At 41.2% G+C, this 22,024-nt stretch overlaps 1 long non-coding RNA gene across 2 annotated transcripts in view; it reads right to left on the bottom strand.

Moving 5' to 3' along the window:
* The window catches only part of LOC306669954, a 36,023-nt gene extending 19,034 nt beyond the window's left edge, over positions 1 to 16,989 (bottom strand). For both annotated transcript variants that reach the window (XR_013766258.1, XR_013766259.1), the window contains exon 1: positions 16,834 to 16,989. This is a non-coding gene — a long non-coding RNA (uncharacterized lncRNA). The remainder of the gene's footprint in view (positions 1 to 16,833) is intronic.
* Positions 16,990 to 22,024: the final 5,035 nt, after the last annotated feature.

The following is a 22,024-nucleotide window of genomic DNA, read 5'->3' as shown; positions in this document are numbered from 1 at the left end:
TAAGCCATTCTTGAGAATCAAAAATTCATGCCTCATTTGTGCAAATCTGATGGGAAATTTGGTCTGGGGAAATTTCCTCAACTTAAGATATGCAAATTCACTATTTGATTATAGTCCCAACCCTTGATCCAGTGCTCCTACTCTGCCTCCTGTAAGATGAGAGGCCATAAACGCTACTATATTAAAAATGTATCCACAAAAGTAAAATTAGCGCTCAGCAAATGCTTATTTTTCTAGAATTTTATTTCTCAGATGGATTGGTGTAATTTTTAGTAGTACACATTGCCAGCCTATAATAAATATATAAGCCCATCAAAACCTGATAGAAAATGGCATCAGAAAATACACTGGGAACTAGGGATCAATTCTATACTAGCCTCAGGGGACACATCTCGTGACCTAATAGAATGTTTCCAATTCTAATTTCTCTGATTCTGTGAAATCAATTTTTCCATAAACTATAACCAGTACACGAGTGTTTTGCAAAAAACTAATCGTATTGGCATAATAGGCGTGTCAAGTTATGGTGTAATGGACATGCTGTTGTTCTTTTATTGAAACTAATAGACTAGCATTAAAAGGAGTAAAATACCTAAAATGATAACAGTTTATGGTTTGGATATTTTTTCTAGCCTTTTAAATTTGATGGTAGAGCATATTGGCTCTCAATCTCCTTTTATGGGTATTTGAGGTTGACCCTGTTAAAAATGACAAAGAAATGGCTAAGAAGAAGCATTATCCCACTCTGCTACCCTCAGCAGTGCAATCCAGAAGCAGCCACACTCACGTCTTCATCTGCTAGGTTCATACGTCCGTCAGCCGCTGCTGCTGCTGGGAAGGTTCAATGAGAGAGAAGAGTTACGAGGATCGGGCTCCTGCTCTGTAATGTTGACAAATTAGCCGATCTCAGCTCTCTGTCTCAAAAATACTTCTACCCAAGGAAACGCAGATGAAATTGAAGTTGGTCATGCAACCCAGGATGACCTTGAATGAAATAGATCTCTCTGTCTACCAGGCATGAAGATTACAGTGCAATCATTCATCAGGAGGCCAACAGTATCATAGATTTACCTTACTAATTTGAACTTCACAGGCATTGGAAGCTGAAGCTGTTTTGTTAATTGTTATTGTTATTTAATGGGATTTGGATGCCTTCCCCCAAACAGATGGACTTTCCCCCTTTGGTTTGGTTGTTGTTTTGGTACTGGGGATGGAACCCTGGGGAGCTTTACGTGTGAGCTACAACCCCAGTCCTTTTTATATCTTATTTTGAGACAGGGTCTTATGCTGAAGCTCGTCTTAAACTTGTGATCCTCCTGCCTCAGTGTCCAGAGTTGCTGGGATTATAGGTGTGTCTGCCACTGGGTCTGGTTGATGGGTTTCCTCTTAGATACTTGGCATGATTGTGGCTGATAAATAATTTTGTGATTATATATCTAATGTTGGCCTCACCCTCACTAAAGCTGTAAGTGCTGTGAAGCCAGAGACTGCAGTTGTCTTTCTAACCTTATAGCCCTAGTTGCTATAAGTAAGTACGGAGACCATTTTGTTCAGAAGGAGTTTTCACCTTTTACCCTGTCATGATTATGAAAATATAAAGTGACTCTGCTGTTGTGTATGTGTTAGATGGATGAGTGAATGAGCCAACACTTGGCTGAGTATTGGAAATGACAGTGGACTTGAGGTCAAGAGAAACTGGTGGAGTCCTAGCTCTGCCCTGTGTCAGCTATGTGACTCAGTCAAGTGACTTAAGCTCTCTAAGTGTCTTCAGAGTGAAATGGAAAAGATACAGATCAAATATGATGCCTGTCACACTGCAACTTCTCAGTAAATGCTTCTTTCAGTCTTCATTTAAGGCAGCACTATCCAACTTAATGTAATGTTGAAAATATTTAGTGTCTGTGCTGTCCAATATGGTGGCCACCAGCCACGCATGGACACCAAGCACTCAGAATGGGACTACTGAAATTGAAGAACTGAATTTTCAAATTTATATAATTTTATTAGTTTAAATAGCCACATGTTGCTAGTGGTTACTGTTTTGGATGGCACAGGTCTAAGGGGCTCTGTAGGTTTTAGAAGACCCAAACTGGGGAATGAACAAGTTTTAATAGAGTTCTCAGTAACCGTTCTGGGACCTTCAGCATCTACCACTAATGAGTGCTTCCAGTTCCTTTTGTGAATCACATATTCTTGGGCTGACCAATTTGCATTGTTTAAGTAAATTGTCACCATTTGGATGCTTATTCACATTTTGAGAATCCATTTCTCAAAATAGCACACATTTGATATGAAATGACTTTGCCTTCTTTTCACCCATCAGAGAACCCTCACCACACTAGGAGAACCGAAATTTTATAACACTACTTGGCTCCCACCAAAATCATGAAGCCACCAAATGTTTCTTACTGGTGAAATAAATAGCTCACAGTTACTTGGAATTTTTCCTAGCTTTGGTGAACAATATTTTAAGCAATTTTGAATGTCAACCTTTTGTAATTTGGGATTTCAATTTAAACTTGTTGCGGGGAGAGAACTGGGTTTTATTCAATTAAAATTACAGACTATTGCATTAGTCTTTGAGCAATGGTTAATTGTTTACTTGAGGGGGTAGGAAAATGGAGTGATACATTTGCATTGGATTCCAGAAAAATTAAATGGAAGAATTATTTGGGGCACTTTACCTGGGAAGGCAACATCATTTAAAAATTCAGATCACTTTTCTCTGCAGCTACCATTTAAACATACCGTCATGAGTCATTCATTTAAAACACAATAGCATATTGCATTGTGAGCTGATTTTTAAGGCATTTTGTATACATATTAATACCAAGGCCCATAATCACTAGAGAAGTCAAATGTGTCCTGGGTACAAAATGCTCAGTATTGGGAACTTCAAAAAGCTGAAAGAAGATCAAATACATATTTTTAATTTGTTTTAATTAGTAGAAGAGCAAATTTCTCTGAAGATAAAGCAAATTCTTCTTTCACTGCAAAGTAAAAAAGGACCAATAATACCTCACTGTGCATACCTGCAGACTGCTTGCTCAAAGATGGCAGTATTATAGTAACTATCATTTTGTTCCTTTTGGGTTAAACTCGTGAGTCTTTTTCTTTACAGATGCCCAGTACCGACCTTTCAGACTGTGCCTAGGTGAGAAATTTATCCCGAGCCACTGTCACCACAACTTTAGCTAGAAGCCCAGCTGTGCTCCAAACCAGGACAAACTGGAAGTGTGGACTTTTTATAGGCAAATCTAATTTCTTAACCACTCTCCTCAGAATCCACTGCACCCGGTTGCCAGGTTTTTGCTGATGGAAAGCCAAGGCAGGAAACATGACCAGGTACCTCTGCACACACCAACAGTTAATTATTAACTCCAGCAGAGAGTGGTTCATGAGATTATGTGCAGTTACAACATGATTAACTCTCTGCTCATCAATTCAGTTTTGTTTTTTTTTTTATCGGAACCTTTGCTGCAAATATGGTATAAATTCCCAAGCATAGTATCCAGTTCCATCTTATTATGCAGCACAGCTTTCAGAGATAGGAGGTCCTATGGCTATCTTAATTTAATTTTAGAAGAAGTTAGCTCTCTAGCTTGCTACAAGCTGCATTCCACTTCTGATGTTATCCCCAATTCGAATAGAAATACCTGTGTACATTGTGGTGCCAAAGAATAGCACTGAATCTGGAATAAAAGTGCAGAGTCTTAGAACTTTCCTGGCATGTTGAGTCTGTGCCTGCAACAAAGGTAGCTGGATGCCACAGCACAGTTTACTTGTGGTTATCAGCATCATTTGTACACCCTTCGAATCTACTAGTAAAAGCATCACTTCAATCTGCTAGCATCTCACAATTCCCAGAACCAAGCCACTGGCCTTTTAGGAAAGAACTCAGTGTTCAGAAAAGTCCCTCCCTATTAGAAGAAATAAATAAGTTGATGCCTTTTTAATCTGAACAGATGCATGGAATTCCCTATGGGGGATTCTCACAAGGATGTTTATACTTGAATGTTTTTCTGCAAGAGGGAAGAAAGAGTCTGATGTCCTCCTGGATCAAAAGCATGAGCTTTTCATTAACTCCTGATGAATATATATGTATCAAATCCACATCCACTTAAAGAGGAGGAAATTACTCTCTTGGCTTATTGGACCAGGCAGGACCCGAGTCCCATTGGTCCTTAACAGAGCCTCAACAACTCCATAATTGAAGAAATTCTTCCAGGATCATGGATATTACTTAGCCTTCCTATTACATAGAATCTACACTAGGAAAATGAGGTGCAAACACAAATCAGATCGTCTCCTGGGATGTATTTGTTGAGTGTTGCATGGAGAGAATTCCCCCCAGCATCCAAATTATGATTGGAGGAAAAATGGAAGACTCAAAGAGAAGCATGCTGCTTTTTGCAGGAACAAAGCAATGGAAAAAATAAAGCCTGTGATGAACTATTTTCCTCCCTGCTGCTCCTCTTTTATAGAGGAAACTTCTTTCAGTTTGTGGCCAGCCTTAATGTGAGAGCCCTCCAGCCCAGCCCACCCTGCTACCATTCTGTTTCTGGAGGATTTTAAAAATATGCTGAAACTAACAAACAAGTCTCCGCAGAAGTGCCAAAAGCCTGTATATAGCCACATATCTGTGAGTGTGCATGTGGATGTGTGAACACATGCACACGAGGGAGCTGTGAATATTTCCTGCAACCCTGTTCAGAGAAGACGACAGTGAAGTTGAGGGACCTTAAATTAAAGCTAGGAATGTGCTCCTCCGTGATGTGGGGAAAGCTTTACACGATGATACAGTTGCTCACCTAGAAAAATAAACATTGCAGAAGCGGCAAGAAAAGGATTTAAAAGAATGAAGGAGAACTTGCTATACTAGATTTTTATAAAAGTGCAATAAATAAAACAGCATGGTGCCAACACAAGGCTAGACCAATGGAGCTAAATTAAAGCATACACCAAAAATGAGTACATATGGCTTCTGGGAGCGGGGAAGAGAGAGAGAGAGAGAGAGAGAGAAATTGAGAGACTCATATATGTATGTGGTTTTATGATTTATTTCACAATAATGTTGGCATTGTGTGACAGAAATAGGAATGATGTGAACTTTAGAATCAGAAAAATCTAAACCTAGACTTGAATTCCATGGCTATCACTTCCTAATCATGTGCTCTTAAGCAAGTTAGTACTCTTACTGAATATTAATCATTTAAAATCTAATAGGGGAGGTGATACATATCTTTCAGGTCAGGGGTGAGGATTTAAGAATCAAATGACACCTACATGTATCAATCAAGGGTTTTAGTGACAAGCAATAGAAATATACTTGGACCACTTGGGATAAGGCTAATGGGTTGCTTATAGAATTTCTGAAAAGAATGGAGAATCAGACTTGGTCAAGAGAAGAGTGAGGAAGGCTGAGCAGCAGCCGGACACAGAAATTTATGTCATCATGGCATAACATACATTGGAGAAAAGACAGCCTCTTCAACAGATGGCGCTGGGGAAACCGGAAATCCATATGCAACAAAATGCAATCACCCTGCACATAACTCAAAGTGGATCAAGGGCCTAGGCATTAGGTCAGAGACCCTTAGCCTACTAGAAAAAAAAAGTAGGCCCAACTCTCCAACATGTCAGCTTAGGAACTGAATTCCTCAACAAGACTCCTAAAGCACAAGAAGTAAAATCAAGAATCAATAAATGGGATGTATCAAACTAAAAACTTCACAGCAAAGGAAACAAGCAAAAGAACATGAAGAGAGAGCCTACAGAATGGGAGAAAATTTTTGCCACCTGCATCTCAGATAGAGCACCAATCTCCAGGATATAAAAAGAATTAAAAAAACTTATACCAAAATAAATAAATAAATCAGTAAATGGGCAAAGGAACTGAACATACACTTTGTGGAAGAAGAAATGCCATCAGTCAACAAATCGGTGAAAAAGTGTTCAATATCTCTAGCAATTAGAGAAATGCAAATTAAAACTACACTGAAATTTCATCTCACTCCAGTCAGAATGACAATCATCAAGAACCAATAAATGTTACTGAGAGTGTGAGGTAAAAGATCTACTCATGCATTGCTGGTGAACTTAAAATTGGTGCAACCACTCTGGAAAGCAGTATGGAGACTCCTCAGAACTTGGCATGGAACCACCATATGACCCAGTTACCCTACTCCTCGGTATTTATCTGAATGACTTAAGATCAGCATTCTTAGTGATGTGGACACATTCATGTTTATAGTAGCTCAATTCACAATAGCTAAGCCATAGAACCAACTTAGGTGCCCTTCAACAATGGATAAAAAAAACATGTATATACACAATGGAATATTAGTAATAAAAAAGAATGAAATTATGGCATTTGCCAGTAAATTGATGGAACTGGAGACTATAATGCATAGTGAAATAAGTCAATCCCTCAAAACCAAAGACCAAATTTTCTCTGATATGTGGATGCTGACTCACAATGGAGGGCGGGAGAGGAGGGGAGATTCACTGGCTTGGACAGGGGGAGGAGTGAGGGGAAAGAAAAGGGGAGGAGAATGGGAAATAGAGTAGAATGAATCAGTCTAAGCTTCCCTAATTTCATATATGAATACACGACCAGTGTAACTCTACATCACGTACAACCACAAAAATGGGAAGTTCTACTCCATGTATATATGGTATGTCAAAATACATTCTACTGTCATGTGTAACTAAAAAGAACAAGTAAAAAAATTTTTTAAAAAAGAAATTTAAGTCATCAGAGAGCATGTGAGCAATGTCACCACCCCCACCACCTCCTGCATGGCACACTGGACGCCACAGCCAGCATCATGCTCATCCTGGGAGGTAGGCATGACTGCCATCACTCATCAGCATGGTGACTGCTTGGTCCTCCTCCTTCAGATCAATAGACCCAGTTCTAAAGTCCACGGGTCCATTGACTGGCCTTTCCTAAGCGCAGAGGAGGTTGGGAAAATAAGTCATTGACATTTTTTGAGTTTTCTAGTCAAAGCAAGCCCCTCCAGCCAGCAAGATTCCCAAGACGGAGAATTGACCAAATGAAGGAAGGAATTTCCACTCAGGGTCGCCTAAGAAAGGCATGAATTCATTACATAATATATTAACTCATCTGACACATGACAGGCACTTAGGAAATGGTGATTATGAATATTTTCACGAATCTGTGGGATAAATGAATAATCCATTATTCAACAAATGGTGCAGAGACCATTAGTTATTTAGGAGGGGGAAAAATCCACAATTCACCAAAATAAATTGCAAATGTATCAAAGATTTAAAAGAGATTTTTAATCGAAGATTTAAATCTGTAAAAAAATAATTTGTCCCAATGTGTCCATCAGATCAGGCTCCCAATACACACTGAAAGTTCATTAATTTCAGCTTGGTGGGTTTTCTAATGGTGGCCCCTTGAGTTCTGGAAACATAGAAGAGGCCTCCCACCCTATCACGTGGAACCACACCTACACGCCCCAGTCTTAATTTTGCATCTGACTCCCAATCAAAACCTTCCTCTTTTTTTTTTTTTTCACTGAAAATAGGACATTGAAAGAGCTTCTTTTGTGTTTTACTTCTACAAGTCTTTCTTAGGGTCATGTGGCCCCACATGGCAGTACTCTGCTAGCTCCAATTCTGTCTCCCCCAAACTGCAGGATTCAAGCAGGCAAGGGTCTTGTTTTATACTTTTCCTTTTTAACTCTGGCATGACTCTTTGAACATAGGAGGCTCTCAATTCATGACTGAAGGAGAAGCCTAAATTTTTTGTTTAGCTGTTTTGAAATGTCTGATAATGGTTTCAGCTTTGAGCACTAACTCAGATAAAGTAATCTCTGATCCTCAATTTCCTGTCCTTTAAAAAAATAAATAAGAACACTTACACAGCCTCTACTCTCCCAAAACTTCACATAACATCAAATATTGATCATTTCAGTCCTGACGAAACAATTCAGAGGTGACAGAGATGGACAGTTTTCCAGAACCTGCACTATGCTTTCTTGTCCTTATCTACAGTCCTTATTGTTCCCAATATCCATCTGCCACTCCTGTGTCCACTTTTGAAAGTCTAGTCAAAGATGAGTGAAGCCGCTCGGGGTTTTCTCTTTTCTAACTGTGCATCCTTTTGGTTCCATTTTTCCTCTTTACCTACTGCTTTTCACTACTGTTAGAACAGAGAGGTGCTCTCAAGCCAGAATATCCCTATGACCCTGGTGCTTCTTGTTTTTCCTGTGGCTAAAAGATTCTGATTTACTTATTTAAGTTGAAAGAGCACTTTGAGAGCCTTGGACATAAACAACTATGAGTGTGTTCAGTCCATCCTTCACATCTACAGTTTCCATGTCCCTGGATTCAAGCAGTTGCAGATGCAAAATATTTGGGGGAAAATTGCATCTGTACTGAACATGTGCAGACTTTTCTTTCTGTCATTATTCCCTAAACAATATGGTATAACAACTCTGCATGGCATTTATATTATACTAGGTAGTATTAGTAAAAGGAGACATTATTTTATATATACAGGAGAATGTGCGTAGACTATATCTAAATACCATGCCACATTATATAAGGGACATAAGCAGCCACATACCTTCAAGTGGACCTGGGACCAATCCCCCTGTTTATAGAAAAAGCAGTGCTTGTTAGTATTGTTTCTCCTGCAAAAAATAAATAAATAAAAGGAAAATCCATTTATTACATATATGATATTTTCATTTTAAAATGTGTAGGGGAAAAAAGAAAAACCACTGCCATGATACATCCCTACATAACAGTTTCTGAAAAATTCTACTCGGCTACAGACCTGAAAAAAGACCATTTGTCTAGTCTCTCTGATTCATCTCTGAGAATGAAAAGGACCAAAAGTCAGTTCCTTTTAGTAAAAACTCTCTTTCATATTTTATTTGCTAATGTAAAGCCAATTTCTAAATTAAGAACAAGTTCACAAGAAAGGTTAGGAAGTTATTCACACCAATCCATTAGCAAGTCTGTTTTTGATTGAACTTTTAAATAACTTTTGATAATTAGCGCATCTTGGCTTTGGTTTTCAAATAAGATGAAAGAATTCATTTCCTTTTTGATTTAGAACTATGCCAGATTTAGCCCAGTCAAAATATCTCCCAATGAGGCAAACACTGTTGGGAATTCCTTAATTCTCACTAGGAAAAGACATGCTGATCATAGAATCCCGTTACCAAATTTTAAATGAACAAAGTGTTAGACTATGTTTTTGATTAGGGCAGGGGTCAGTACACTTTTCTTATAAAGAGCCAGATGGTAAATATTTTCAGCTTTTCAGCCATATGGTGTCTGTTACAACCTCTCAACTCTACCATGACATACTGTGTAAAAGTAGTCACAGAAAATACATAAATGATGGAGTTTGGCTGTGTTCCAATAAAACTTTATTTCTAAACACTGAAATTTGAATTTCATGTGATTTTCACATGACACAAAAGACAATTATTCTTTTGATGTTTTTTCCAAAATTTAAATGTCATAGCTCTTGAGTCCTATCAAAATAGGTAGCAGGCCAGATCTAGCCAATGGGTCATAGTTTTCTGATCCCTGCTTCAGGTGAATTGGGAGTGGGTTTCTTGAGAAGGTTTCACTAAGTAGCACATAGTGCTGAATCCCCAGACTTTCCCTATCTCCACAGTTCACACCCACATGCCTTCAATTTATGCTACACACTCATTAAAAAGAAAGATGTGACCCTATATGTACTGAAATTGTAGGCTTCCAAAGTACATGTATGCAGTAGGCCTTCATTTGTGGTTAAAGAAAGATCTTCTATATGCAAAGAAGATCTCATGAAGAAAATATCAGAAAAAGTAGTTGCCTCAATAGGAGGGACAAAGGAGGACAACAGTAAGGAGATGACAATGTTCACTAGGCGTCATTTTGTACCTTTCGACTATTGCACCACTGAAAGGAACCTATTTTTCAAATAATAAGTTAATTTGTAAAAAAAATATTTTAATGCTGAAAGGAAAAATTGGAAGGACCCTAAAATCAGTATTTAAGATCTTTTCCATTAAAAGCTAGGGACCTTAGGCCTGGGAACTTAGCTCAGAAGTAAGTTACTTCACACTATGTGCAAGGTCCTGGGTTCTATCCCCAGCACCACAAATAAAAATGAAAATGAAAGACAGGGATGTGCATTGCCCGCTCTGGACACAGAGCAGAAAAGAGCTTGTGCCAGCTGGAAAAAGAGCTTGTGCCAACAACAAAATACCAACATAGACAGGAAAGGTGAGCATCTTTCTCAGTACTAAGTGTACACTGTTTCCAAGACAATACTCTTTAAAAGCAGAGGAGATGCTGACCTTTTTACCACTTCAGCCTCAAATGAATATTTTACATCTTGTATAGCCTAAAGAGTTTTAGAAAGGAAAAATATACACATCGACTCACAAAGGCAGGCCCAGAAACAATTCCTAAATCCTGTTGTTAATTAGTGTTTCTGTATCTGAGAACTGCCAGGCCAGCAAGGCAGAGCATTGTCCTGGTTTCCCTTTAGACTTGGGGCATCCTGAACAGTTGACAACCAAGAGCAAGAGTACAGATGGATGGCTTGCCTTCGAGTCACCCACTTCTTTTCTCCCTGATCCCTGCAGTACCTCAAGAGCTTGTACCCATGCACATGGACACCATGGCCTGTGAGTCCAAGATCTGTCCACCATACCTCCACCCCAAGCAAAGGTCTACTCCTAGGCAACCACTGGAGCCAGGATGGACATACTATGCAAAGTTTAGGGCAGGGAATTTTGGATGATTGAAGTCCAAGAATCTGGAGCTTGGTCTTAAAGGAGAGTGGACTCCAACTGGGCAATTATCTTTGGTAAGGAAACTTCAAATAAGAGTGTGCTAAGAATTTTAGTTCCTGTTATAATAGGACTGCAAAACCAAGGAGACCAAAAAGACCATACAGGAGTATAAATATGTGCTTTCACTAAAATACTAATTAACTAAATTAATAAAGTAAATAAAACAAAAGGAAGGAAGGGATGCTAATCTGTTTTCCATTGCTGTGACAAAATACCTGAGAAAATCAACTTATGAGGAGGAAAGATTTATTTGGGCTCACAGTTTCAGAGATTTCACACTTGGCCCTATTGCTTTGAGCCTGTGGAGGAATAGTACCTCTTGGCAGGAAATGTATGGTAGAAGATATCTGTTCACCTCACGGCAACCTGGAAGGAAAAGGGAGGAAGAGAAAGTAGCTAGCATCCCAAATCTCCTTCAAGGGCACAACCACAATTACCTAACTTCCTTCCATCGGGCCACACCTTCTAAAGGTTTCACCACCTCCTAAGAGTGCCAGAGGCTGGACCAAGCCTTCAAAGCAGGAGACCTGGGGAACCTTTAAGATTCAGACTACAGCAGAAGGGAAGGAAGAATGCTACTCTTCACTTTTCTAACACAGTGCCTTAATATCAAAAAAAAAAAAAAAAAAATGTTGAAGAGCTAGCAGCAGGGGCTTAGGGACTGAGCCAATGCTAAAAATTCAAAATATCTGTTAAGGTTTATTTTATCTTAAAACTTCATATGATTTTCCCCATGTTGTTAATAATGTGTTTTCTTATTTTAAAACATTGAAAATTAGCTTTTCACTTATATTAATTGAACTTTTTGCCAAAAATCTTTCATTAGAAGCGACGATTAAGGAAGTCTCTATTGAGCCTTGGCATCAGGTGCTGCCAGCACACTTTGGAGCAGCCCAGTTTAAAATCATCATGTGACAAGCTCTACAGGCCAGACTAAATTCAACAGAGCTCCACTCTGCCCCTTATTCCCAGGGTCAGTCTCAGTGAAAATGGGACATGGGCCATACTGAAGCACAGGCTATTGGTTCTTTGATGGGGTAAAAATTAGCTTGTGTCTACTGTAATGTTATTAAGACCTCTGTGACTCTTTCCTTGATGGGAAAATAATTCTCACACAATAAAATAAAGTGATGCATTTTAAAGTACCTAGAAAAGTCCCTGGCCTACAACAGGCCCTCAGTGAATAGATAGAATCTTGATTTGAATCTGCAGTCTGCAAAAAGACATTTACCCATGAACATTTCTGGTGCTTCAGAACAGGGGTTGACAAACTACATCATGGCCAAAACCATGAGGGGTCTGGAGAGAGAGTGAGGAGAAGAGACAGGGAGAAGGAGGTAAAAGGGGGAGGAGGGAGAGAAAGGAAAAGTTAAGGACAGGGGAGGAAGGGGGAGAGGAAAGGAAAGGAAAGTAAAATTCAGCAGAGACCATATGTGGCTGACCAGGCCTAGAATATTTATTGTATAATCCTTTACAGATAAAGTTTGCCAACGTCTTATTTTGGAAAAAACCACACATCAACAATACCTTAGAAGTTCAGACCCTGAAAGAAATCAGTAGCAGACTGAGACGTATCAGTTAGCTATTTTCACAATAATGCTGCATAACAAAACATCCCAATTTTCCATGTCTTAAAATAATCATACTGTATTTCACACATCTGTGGGTGAGCTGTGCTCAGCTGGAGTGACTCTGTTGATCTTGGCTGACTTGCTCATACATCTGTTGGTTGGTTGAGTGAGTTAACATGGGGGAATGTCTGCTCTCCATTGTAAGTCTTGGGTCAGGATCCCCTCTACTGTTTGTCACCCTTCCTAAACCACTGGGTTATCCACTACGTGTCCTTCTTATAACAGTGACAGAGACTGAAAAACAGAGGAAATGTGTAAAAGCCCTTAGGAACCTAGAGTCAGATGTAACACTTTGTCACTTACTTCCCCTGTATGCCATTGGTCCAAGTAAGCCACATGGTAGAACCCAAAGTGAAGTGGCAGGGAGATGCTTCCTTCCAGTGAAAGAGCTGCCTAGTAAGATGGCAAGCATGTGAATAAGGAAGGGTGGAAACTTTGGGTGATAATGCAAACCAAAACTCAGTTCAGTATTTACTGAGCACCAACATGTCCAGGCACTCTTCTAGTGCTAGGGATTTATCAGCAAACAAGACTGACCATCATTCCTACCACAGGAGTCAATTCCAACAAGATGTAGAAGAGATTTAATAGCCAGCGCTACCCACTTCTTACCCATGTTGCTTTGTCTTCCTAGAGAACATGTTGTTGGCAGATTGGATCCTGGAGAGCCAGATCATCTGACCTTGGCCAGCTTTATGTCTCAGTATTCAGAACCTGGCCTTGGGCAAGGGAAGTGCTCAATAACAAATGAGTGAGTGACTGAATGAGGGAAGGAGGCATTTTCCATCTCTCCTTCCGAGGAATCACTGAATCTCTGTCATTTCATCTACAGATGGAAAGGAATGAAATGACAGAATTCAGATCTCCAGATTAGCAGATGATGCAAAGCTGGGACGCAGAGCAAATGACAAGTGACAGTGAAACTAGATTTCAGAGAATTTGAATCATTTGGGCGAGAGAGTCCGCAGATGGCACATGCTGCTCAGCACAGAAAAATGGGTCATTGCTCCCAGACCAATTATCGTGCAGCTTACAAGAACTGTGAGAGGAGCAGAGCATTTGTGCAGCAGCCTGGTCAGGAATAGTTTGGGTGGATTGATGAAGATTCTGACACTGTTACAGCAGCCCCTAGGTGACCCGTGCCCAGGGCAGGATAGAAAACCAAACAACATGGAATTCTGTGCCCACCGGGGCTCTTGGCTTTGGTCCTTCCCCTGAGTAGAATAAGGGCAATCCCACTTCTCAACAGAGAGGATTTGGAGAGGCTGGCAGGTAAGCACAATGCTTCCTGCTCTGGGCAGGAAGTCAGCTCATTCCAGTCCCAGTCTGCTTCCTGAGAAAGGCCCTGACCTCAGTTTCTTCATGAAGATATTAAGATATTTGGGGCTGAGGTTGTAGCTCAGTGGTAGAGCCCTTGCCTAGCACGTATGAGGCACTGGCTTCAATTCTCAGCATCACACATATATGAATAAATAAAATAAAGGTACTGTGTTCATCTACAACTTAAAAAATTATTTTTAAAGAGATTAAGATATTTGACCCACTGCAGTTCACAGGATTTTAGGGAGACTTGAAAGCATAAAAATAAACCAGAAACTGCCAACCCTCATCCAAAATAGGGCCAACTCAGGGAAGATGAGTAGGATTTAGTCTCATCTTGAGCAAACCAATGGTTTTTGTGTTTGGGGAAGAGATGGTATGAATGGGCATTTTTTAAAAAATAATAAATTGTTTCCAAAGTTGAAAGTAAGACAGGAAAAAATAACTGTGAGAAATGGTTTTTCAAAGACTGAGGAGTGAAAGTTTCTGAGGCCCAAGTCTTCTCAAGAGGGTAATAAATATGGCAAAGAAGTTATCCATGAAGGTCACTGAAGCAGAGTGTGAACGAGTCCAAACTGCACCAACACCTTTTGGACTAAAAGGGAACAGAAAGAGTAAGGGGAGGGGAGGGTCCAGGATACCAAGATCGGGGTTTGAAAGGTAACATTTTTTTTTTTTCTCAAACGACTGATCTCTGACACGGGGTGAGCACAGTCAGGTTTATCCTTGCTCCAGTAATTCCTGGCAACCCAGCCGTAGCATTGGCACAGGTGCCGGCCCTTGGAAAGCACTCAGCTTTCCTGTGATTGCACTGCAGCTCTTCAGGACCCATCATCTGTCACTAGTTTTATTTTAAGCCTGCCCCTTCCTCTTCTGACCCATGCAACCCTACGAGGAGAAGGAATGGGGTATCCCAGAGAGGCGGAAGCAACTTTCCACATCCACGGAGCTAAAGGCAAAAACAACAATGAAGTTTATGTAATCCATGAAAACACAGAACTGGGTAGTGAACACTGGATAAATCATTTCTGTTGGTAAAGCAAATTCTCCCCGGCTGGCACCCAGATCAAAACATATGAGGAGCAGGCTCTTCACCTGGGCACACCTGGGCCCCTGCAAATGGAGTGCCTGGAGGGCTCCGAGCATTATGCAAATACAGGCGGCGTTTATACATCTGGTGATACATCAAGTATCAGAAGGTGTCTCCAGGCATGAGTTACAAGGCCTCTAAAAGCAACGAGTCTTTTATAGGGTTGTAGATAATGGTGATTTTCCGTAAATCCTGCTCCAGTCACACAATAGGCCAAGAGCAATTAACATGAATTAAATGATCCCCAGAAAGAGGTTCCTTTGCTGACACATTGATAACCTCAAAATGCTCTTAGCTTACTGACCTTCTTGAGGGTGTCCCTTCAGCTGCATCAGGGGCTCTGGGCAGTCTCTGCCTCCCCAGACAGTTGTGCGTGCGTGCGCGCGCACACGCGCGCACACACACACGTGTACCACTGCTCTGTTCAAACACAATCCTGTAGAATGCCACCCTAAAATGCATGCATGAAGTCTTACTAAAACAAAATTCTGATTCAGTAAGTCAGGGGTGGGCCTGAGAATCTGCATTTCTAACAAATTCCTGGATGACGCCAAGCTGCTCATCCTGACTTTGAGAAGGTATGTTGTACAAAAGCCTCAGAAATAGCCCCCAGGTGGGATGGCCAGGTTAGGTGTGGGGAGAACAAGCCAAAACATCTGGTGCATTCCTAATTGCTGGCCTTTCTATCCTGCTTTCCTAATGCCCAAGGAACCTGGAATCCCAGGGAATCTGGAGTGACTTGGAGATCAGCTACAGTGCCTGTATCATATACTGCTAGCCCATTTCTCACCATCTGTGAGTAACAAATGGGGCACCACAAAAGGGTGCCCAAGTCACTCCAGATTCTGGAAGAACAATCTCTGATGAGAGCAGAGGAGATAGAAACCAGCTTCTGAGAAAGATGAGTCCAGAAATATCTTCCCCCTCAGGTCCTCTGTATTTCGAACCTGCCTTTTGGATAGACCACCTGGGGAAAGCCATACACACCCCCAATATGAGGAACTTGGAGGTGGGACTTTTTCCAAGATGTAAGAACTAGGGGGCCAAAAGATGAGCCTGTTTAGTGCAGCCAGAACTCCTACCCTGAGGCAAAGGTTCATCTCTCTGTTTTCACTAGACAGGAACTAGATGTAAAGGCTGGCACAGAGAATGCAGGCCTGTAATCCCAGTGACTGAGAAGGCTGAGGTGAGAGGATCAAAAGTTCAAGGCCCACCTCAGCAACTTAGCAAGACCATGTCTCAAAATTAAAAATCAAAGGGCTCAGTGGTAAAGCACCCCTAGGTTCAGGCCCCAGAACAAATAAATAAATAAACGAAGGCTGACACATGACCAATAAGAAGGCTAAGGGGTGGAGTGCATCCAGGGCCAAAACTCAGTGTGTGTGTGCGTGCGTGTGTGTGTGTGTGTGTGTGTGTGTGTGTGTGTGTGAACAGAAGGTGCAGGAAGAATGTGAGCAGTGAGAGCAGTAGGGAATGGACAAGGGTCAACATTTGGAAAATAGCCCAAGAAGCGTTGGCAGGGACTTACTGACTATGGAGTGGTGACAGCCATGCAGAGGTGGCCCAAGTGTGGCAGCCAACAGAAAGAAAGAGCGCTTGGCCCGGCTGGGACAGAGCATACAGAGAAATCATACAGAGGGGAGGAGAGAGAAGTGAGAAGCCTGTCAGGCCCATCCCAGGGAGCAGATGTGAGGTTTGTGGCAGGCCCATAAAAGTGTAGGCCAATCAGTCATAAAATTATATTATGAGAGGATAACGATGTGGCTGCAGAAGGCGTCAGTAGCGACGCGCAGCCTGTGGAAGGCTTCCATTTTAATTCAGTAATGATGTGATTGAAATTAGAAATGTGCCCTGAAGCCGCAGAAAGGGGCCTCTGTGCTTTTCTTAAAGTATCCTTGAAGCAATAAATTCAGGTGTGAAAATTCTGGGGCAGGAAAAGGGGAGCACTCACTTGGGTGGATGAGATCTCAGAAAAGAAAGTCACCAGAGGAGTTGGAGAGAGAGAGGCCCAGGGATTTTACACGGCGAATTCTTGGGATTCCTCAGACTGGAGTCCTCTGACCAGGAAATCCGCCCTTGAGTCTGTGGCCTTCCCTTTTCGTCCTGACACTCTTCCTCAGCAGCATTTTCAGTGCAACTCAGCCAAGTCAGCTATTTATGGAGCAAGAGCGGTTCTACCACAGGGTGTGGTGTTTAATTTAAAGAGACGTCAAAGAGTGAGGGGCAGATGGCAGAGCAGGCAGCCTCTCTCAATGACCTTGGTGGGGGCACCTGGGCCCATGGATGCATCCTGAGTTTACAGATTTGCGGAAATGTGCTCTGATGAGTGAAACTTCTGATGGAGCTTCCGGGAGGAAAGGATCCGTGGATAAGCCAGGTGCTCCTAGCAGATCTGTGGGGAGTTAGTGAAATGACACCAGGTAGAGGTCCAGGTGATCCTTTCTGGAAAGTTGTTCAATTCAAGAGACTCGAATATGTACCACAGGTTCACTTGGATATCGAAGATCCTGAACTTGAAATAAGAAAAGGGGGAGTGGTCTCAAAACACCCCTTCCTCAATCTACTCCAAAAGAGTGAACCATTCTTGTCTCTCCTGATTACCTTCCCATAAAGTGAATGCAGACCACTCTTCCATTAACACATCTTTTCTTTAACTGGTTATTTTATTGATTTCCCAGTGTTGCCATACAAAGGTACCACAAACTACAGCTCAAAAGCAGAAATTCATTGTCTCCCAAATCTGGGAAATGGAAATACAACATCAAGGTGCGGGCAGGGCCATGCTCCTTCTGAACACTGTAGGGACTCCTTCCTTACCCCTTCCTAGCAATCCTTAGCATTCCTTGGCTCACAGCTGCAAATTGCAGTCTCTGCCTTCATTGTTACATGATGCCCCCTGTGTGTCTATCTCTGTGTCTCTTCTGCTATAAGGACATCAGTCACAATGGACTAGGAGTCCCCCTATTCCCCTATGATCTCATTGCAACTAATTGAATGTTCAGCAACTCTATTTCCAAATAAGACCACATTCTGAGGTACTGGGGATTAGGATTTCAACTATTCAGGGGACATAATTTACCCCATAACAGTTTGCCACAGTGTGATTCATAAGCATTAAGCACCAATTTAGCACCAGGCAGAAGTGTTGCAGTTACCATGGGTAAGGTAAGTCCCTACCCTCAAAGCTTTCACATGCTATTGAATCATACACACATGTGTGTACACACACACACACACACACACACACACACACACACACACACACCTACAGGTTGACTCTCATTATTGTGGAAGCTCAAGTCCCTTTTCCCTCTGGCTATATGAAAATGTTAAAAATGTATGGATACCCAGGCTCTACCCCAAGCCAATGAATTGAAAATCCCTGGAATAGGACCCAGCAGAATTAGTATATTTTCATAGTTTCCAAGGACTCATGGTTACCTTTGTGTGTCAACTTGACTGGACTACAGGGTGCCCATATATTTGATCAAACATTATTCTGAGTGTTTCCGTAAGGGTGTTTTTGGATGAGTTTAACATTTAAAGATAGAGACTAGATAAAGCAGACTGTCCTTTCCAGTGTGAATGGACCACATCCAATTAGTTGAAGACCTGAATAGAATAAGAAGGCTAATCCTCCCCTGAAATAAGAAGGAATTCCTCCTGCCTTACCGTCCTTGAGCTAGAACATTGTTTTGGTTTTTTCCTGGCTTTGGATTTCAGCTAAAACATTGGCTATTCCTGGTCTTAAGCTCTGCTGATCTTTGAACTGGGAAGACAATATTGACATTCCTGGGCCTCCAGTTTATTTATTGCAGATGTTAGGTCTTGTCTGCCTCTACAATCATGTGAATGAATTCCTTATAATAGATCTCTTTATATGTTTATATGTCTCATATATATATGTGTGTGTGTGTGTGTGTGTGTGTGTGTATATACACATATGTAGGATTATATATGTTTATATATCATATTTAGACATATGTGTGTATAGGTATATATATATATATATATATATATATTTATTTCTCTGGAAGATCCAACTAATACACCAGGTATTTCTAATATGCAACCAACATTAAGAACCACTGACCTATAATACACAGGTAAGAAAATGATTAATTCTGCCTGAGAAGGAGACTTCACAAAAGCCATTAAATTGGTCGTGGGCCAGAAAAAAATGAGCACCAATTGCTTTGCCAAGCAGATGGGGACAGAGGTAAGAGTATTAGCAAGGAGAACAAAGAAAAGAGATTGAGAAGGAAGGAGGCATTGCAGAAAAAGCTAAGATGGACAGGTTGAACCCCGACTCTGCCCTACTGCAAATGGCAAGCTTAAGTGACACCGGGAGCTGTTGACAAGTGCTGGTCAAGGGAGTGATGTGCCATTTCTGCATTTTAGGAAGAGAAATCTGAAAGTTGTAGAGAAGAGGGGAGGAAAGACTGAAAGTGAGGTAGACCAATGAGAATACCAGTGTAAAAGTCTACTTCGGACTCAATGCTTTTATGTTCCCCAAATCCACGTGCGGAAGTCCTAACCCTCCACAGATGGTATTGGGAAATGGGGCCTTTGGAAGATAATCAGGTTCAGATGAGGTCAAGAGGGTGAGGCCCTCATGATGGGATTAATGCCCTTGGAGAAAGAGGAGAAGATACCAGAGCTTCCCGTATCCTTCTTGTGAGGATGTAGCAAGAAAGTAGTTGTCTACAACCCAGGGGCCCCCACCCAGAACTGAGCAAGAGATGCTGCGTCCTGGACTACAGGGAAACAGGAAGGTTTTGTGTCCGTGTTTTAGAGCTAGAATAAACAGAATTTTGGCGTCTAGACTTGGGAAATAAGGAGGAGGTGTCAAACATAACTTCAAAGTTCCTAATTTGGGTGCCTGAGAAGATGGTGGTGTTAAGATTGGGAACACAGGAGGAGAAACAGATTTTGTGGAGGATGTAAGAAGTTTTTGGACACTTAAATTTGAGGTTCCACAGGACATTTGGTAAGAGGTATCCAGTGAGCTGATAAAAATAGATGTTTGGCCCTCTAAGAGGTTGTGCTCCTTATAAAATAAAGTTTAGGAATAACCAGAATATAAGTGATAACAATTCATGGGAGTAGGTAAGATGATCTAGGAATACTGAAGAGGGCTAGAAATAGGAGCCCAGGATATGTAACCGTTTAAGGGACACATGAGGTGAGGGAAGTTTTCAGAGGCTACAAAGTAGCAATTAGTGAAGCAGAGGAAAAACAGGTGAGAATGGTATGTTCAAGTCTTCTGAGGCAGAGTTCAATCAGAAAACAGAAACCACACATTCAAAACAGGAGCAGTTTAATATGAAGAATTTTTCAGCAATGATAGGAGAGTAACTATAAAGGTAGGAAACACTAAAGTTTACCTCCAAACTGAAGAATATCCAAGAAGGGACATACTTGAAAGGGAAATTCAGAACTCACTGCAAAATGTGTAAGTAGAAAAGTAGCCTCTTCCAAACAGGTCAAGGAGAGGGATTTGGTATTTGCCAAATAATAATATATCTAAAATAAAATGAATTATTGAATTTTCCAATATTTCAAAGATGTCCAGTAATTAAAGGGAGAGAGGATGGGGTTGTGGGGACGGGAGGGAGAGGAAGAGGAACCAAGTAGTGTAAATCCTTGGCTATCCCTGGTATAAACGATTAATAACATGAAATATCATATTTTGATTTAAAACAACTATGAATGTACCATGGATCAAAAGGAAAGATTGGCACAAAATTTAAAAATTAAAGGGAGAATAGAAGGGGAAGCATTTCGGTTACCTTTGGAATCCAGTCACCTGCATTCTTCTCATCTGCCACTAGGGGCACTCCGTTAGGAAAGCCTGAGCAGCTGGGCTCCAGTGAGCTTCTTAAAAAGCAAATCCATCTGCATGAGAACGTGTTCAGAAATCTCAGCTGAGCAAACTACCCCATGGGTCTAAATTCCAAAGTAGAGCAATCTAGATGATCCATTGACTTTTTTAAAAAAAGAAAATTTACAATTTGGCAAGAAATTTGTCATTTGGAAGGACTCATACTTTTTAATTCTCAGCATTTCCTTTATTTAATTAGAGGAAGATTATACCATTGTGTAAACAACTTTTTCTACTATAATCTGATAAAGGGAAAGAAACATCCTTCCGTGGCACTCTGGTCCTTTGTGGAGTCATCTCAGCGATTCTTTGATCAGGACTGACCTTGTATGCTTTGTCTAAAAATACAGCACATCCTAGTTCTCTGAGGCCTGATTATTGAAAATGGGCCCCTAGCATTGCAAAACTTTTTCCTCTAGAAAACAGGCATGTCTACTTAACTTGTCACTTCCTTAAGGGAAAGCCCAAAACATTCACACAGCCCCTATGGCTGGCACATCAGGGTCTGTTTCCTCTCAGGGGTGGGCTGGATCTCTAAAATTCTCTCCATTTCCAAGGGTCTCAGAGTCTTCAAAAGGATTTCTAGAAGGAACATTCTGCCTCACCTATTATGACAGCTCATTGCATTGAAGGCTTCCAAAGAAAAACCTCTCCTGGTACACACACACACACACACACACACACACACACACACACACACTTGGCAGTCATGCCTTCTTGGACTTTCCTCTGAAATAGGACTGTGACTTGCTTTAACCACAAAAATGTGGTGGAAATGCAACTTCTACTTCTGCATTCTTGGGTGCTCTGGAGTGCTAAGGAGGATGTCCAGCTTCTCTGCTGAAGAGCTCATTAGGAGAAGTCAAAGCCCTGAGTCACCAGGGGGAAGAGTAGAGAAAGGCCCAATCATACCTGCACTCCAGCTGACCCAGGCCATAGCTGTCCAGCTAGCTAAATGCAGTCCTATGAGTAATCATTGGCAAGACCAGCCAAAGAACCACCCAGTTGATCTCAGCCCTAATTGCAGAATCTTGAGCAAATAAAGCCCTTGTTGTTTTAGGCCACTAAGTTTTAAGGTGGTTTGTTACACAGGAATAGTTAGGGGGGTGGGGGAATGCAATTATAATTCTATTAAACAGAAGTTGGCAAGAGTTGCAGAATCTGTCAAGGGGCTGACTTTTTTCCTGATGGTGTGATAAAAGGTGGTGTTGCTAATTTTCCCCAATCTATAACCATGTTAATGATGTCTTTTATTCTG

The sequence above is a fragment of the Sciurus vulgaris genome (assembly GCF_902686455.1).
Source record: "Sciurus vulgaris genome assembly, chromosome: 9".
Taxonomy (NCBI): Eukaryota; Metazoa; Chordata; class Mammalia; order Rodentia; family Sciuridae; genus Sciurus; species Sciurus vulgaris.
Note: the sequence above shows the minus strand (reverse complement) of the source record. Positions and strands in the feature narration are given on the sequence as shown.